Source organism: Arachis duranensis, chromosome 5 (genome assembly GCF_000817695.3).
Source record: "Arachis duranensis cultivar V14167 chromosome 5, aradu.V14167.gnm2.J7QH, whole genome shotgun sequence".
NCBI lineage: Eukaryota > Viridiplantae > Streptophyta > Magnoliopsida > Fabales > Fabaceae > Arachis > Arachis duranensis.
Genome location: NC_029776.3, coordinates 68931567 through 68935242, shown reverse-complemented (window position 1 = coordinate 68935242; position 3676 = coordinate 68931567).

Sequence of the window (3676 nt, the reverse complement as noted above, 5' to 3'; positions counted from 1 at the left end):
ATGGACTATCATATATTGCTGGAAAGCCCAGGATGTCTACTTTTCAACGCCGTTGAGAGCGCGCCAATTGGGCTTCTGTAGCTCCAGAAAATCCACTTCGAGTGCAGGGAGGTCAGAATCCAACAGCATCTGCAGTCCTTTTCAGTCTCTGAATCAGATTTTTGCTCAGGTCCCTCAATTTCAGCCAGAAAATACCTGAAATCACAGAAAAACACACAAACTCATAGTAAAGTCCAGAAAAGTGAATTTTAACTAAAAACTAATAAAAATATACTAAAAACTAACTATATCATACCAAAAACATACTAAAAACAATGCCAAAAAGCATACAAATTATCCGCTCATCAATACTCTCGGAACCGCCTGTGCTTAGCAAACCCAGAGAAGGAGAACCCTTGTACTTATACCTAGCTGTGAGCACACAAGCCATGGTGGCAGTCCTTGTCCAAGAAGAAGAAGACAAGACCCAACCCCCAATATACTTCATTAGCAAATTACTCCAAAGGGCGGAGTTAAAGTTCACTAAGTTGGAAAAGTTGACTTATGCCCTACTAACCTTGTTCAGAAGACTAAAGTAGTATTTCCAAGGGCACGTGATCATCCTGAGAACCAACCAAGCCATTCGGCGGGGATAGCCTACGAGCAGTCGATCAAGTTTGATTTCCCAGTCTCCAACAACCAAGTAGAGTACAAAGCACTGATAGGAGGATTAATTCTAGCCAAAGAAGTCAGAGCATCAACGGTAGAAGTTAACAGCGACTCTTAGATCATCACATCCTAGATAAACGGCAGCTACCAGGCTAAGGATACACTACTACAAAAATACCTAGAAAAGGTCAAAGAGTTCTGCAAAAACTTCGAAGAGATCGTAATCCAGCATGTTCCTAGGGAAAGGAACGCCCGAGCGGACCTCCTCTCCAAGCTATCAAGCACTAAATCTGGGGCAGGGAACAGATCTCTAATCCAGGGATTAGCAACTGATGAGCGGATAATTTATACGCTTTTTGACATTATTTTTAGGTAGTTTTAGTAGGATCTAGCTACTTTTTAGTATATTTTTATTAGTTTTTAAGCAAAATTCACATTTCTAGACTTTACTATGAGTTTATGTATTTTTATGTGATTTCAGGTATTTTTTGGCTGAAATTGAGGGACCTGAGCAAAAATCTGATTCAGAGGCTGAAAAAGGACTGCTGATGTTGTTGGATTCTGACCTCCCTGCACTCGAAATAAATTTTTTTGAGCTACAGAAATTTAAATGGCGCGCTCTCAACTGCGTTGGAAAGTAGACATCCTAGGCTTTCCAGCAATATATAATAGTCCATACTTTGCTCGAGTTTTGACGATGCAAACTAGCGTTCAAACGCCAACTTCCTACCCTATTCTGGCATTAAACGCCAGAAATAGGATTGAAGCTGTAGTTAAACGCCCAAACTGGCATAAAAACTGGCGTTTAACTCCAAGAAAAGTCTCTACACATGAAAGCTTCAATGCTCAGCCTAAACACACAGCAAGTGGGCCCCGAAAGTGGATTTCTGCACTATTTACTTATCTCTGTAAACCCTAGTAACTAGTTTAGTATAAATAGGACTTTTTACTATTGTATTAGGCGTCTTGGTTATTTTGGTTCCCCCTATGGGGCCGAAGCCAATGAACACCATTATCACTTATGTATTTTCAACGGTGGAGTTTCTACACACTATAGATTAAGGTGTGGAGCTCTGCTGTCCCTCGAGTATTAATGCAAAGTACTATTATTCTTCTATTCAATTCATGCTTATTCTTATTCTAAGATATCCATTTGCACAAAAGAACATGATGAATGTGATGATTATCTGACACTCATCACCATTTTCAACTTATGAAGGCGTGCCTGACAAACACTTCTCTTCTACATGAAAACAAGCTTGAATGCGTATCTCATGGATTCCTGGTTCATGCGTTTGATTGTCTCTCCTGACAACAGAGCCTTCAATTCCTTGAGATCAGAGTCTTCGTGGTATAAGCTAGAACTAATTGGCAACATTCTTGAGATCTAGAAAATCTAAACCTTGTCTATGGTATTCCGAGTAGGATCTGGGATGGGATGACTGTGACGAGCTTCAAACTCATGACTGTTGGGCGTAGTGACAGATGCAAAAGGATCACTGGATCCTACGTAACCCGTAGCTAGACCATTTTCACTGAGAGGACGGGAGGTAGCCATTGAAAATGGTGATCCCCAACATACAGCTTGCCATGGAAAGGAGTATGAATGATTGAATGAAGACAGTAGGAAAGCAGAGATTCAGAAGGAATAACGCATCTCCATACGCTTATCTGAAATTCCCACCAATGAACTACATAAGTATCTCTATCTTTAGTTTATTTATCTTTTAATTATCAAAACTCCATAACCATTTGAATCCGCCTAACTGAGATTTACAAGATGACCATAGCTTGCTTCAAGCCGACAATCTCCGTGGGATCGACCCTTACTCACGTAAGGTTTATTACTTGGACAACCCAGTGTACTTGCTGGTTAGTTGTGCGAAGTTGTGAAAAAGAGTTGAGATTACATTTGTGCGTACCAAGTTGTTGGCACCATTGAGATCACAATTTCATGTACCAGCAACCGAACCAGTGATCGTCTTGTGCGCAACACAAACTCTAAGCTCTCCATCATGGATAGACCCTATCTCCCGATACCTGGAGCACGGAGAAACACCCCTAAGAGAGAAAGAAGCATGAGCCATCAGAAGGGAAGCCCCCAAATATGTGATCATACAGGGACAGGTGTACAAGTGAGGGCTCCACCAACTCCTGATCAAATGCCTACGCCCCGACCAGACGGACTACGTCCTAAGCAAAGTCCATAAGGGTTGCTGTGGTCACCATATTGGAGGAAGTTCGATAGCAAGAAAGATCATCCGAGCAGGATATTACTGGCCCACAATGATGTCGGACACCCAGGAGTTCGTCAGGAAATGCAAGAAATGCCAAGAAAATGCCAACTTCCATAAGGCTCCACCTGAAGAGCTCAGCACGATGATGGCACCCCGAGCTTTCGCCCAATGGGGAGTCGACCTCCTTGGGCCATTCCCACCTAGGCGAGGACAAGTAAAATACTTGATAGTCGCCATAGACTATGATGAGCGGATAATTTATACGCTTTTTGGCATTGTTTTTAGGTAGTTTTTAGTAGGATCTAGCTACTTTTAGGGATGTTTTTATTAGTTTTTATGTAAATTCACATTTCTGGACTTTATTATGAGTTTGTGTATTTTTCTGTGATTTCAGGTATTTTTTGGCTGAAATTGAGGGACCTGAGCAAAGATCTGATTCAGGCTGACAAAGGACTGCTGATGCTGTTGGATCCTGACCTCCCTGCACTCGAAATGGATTTTCTGGGGCTACAGAACACCAAATGGCACGCTCTTTACGGCACCAAAAACTTGAGAGTTGGCGCCGTTGAGAGCATGCCATTTGGAGTTCTGTAGCTCCAGAAAATCCATTTCGAGTGCAGGGAGGTCAAGATCCAACAGCATCAGCAGTCCTTTGTCAGCCTGAATCAGATCTTTGCTCAGGTCCCTCAATTTTAGCCAGAAAATACCTTAAATCACAGAAAAACACACAAACTCATAGTAAAGTCCAGAAATGTGAATTTTACATAAAAACTAATAAAAACATCCCTAAA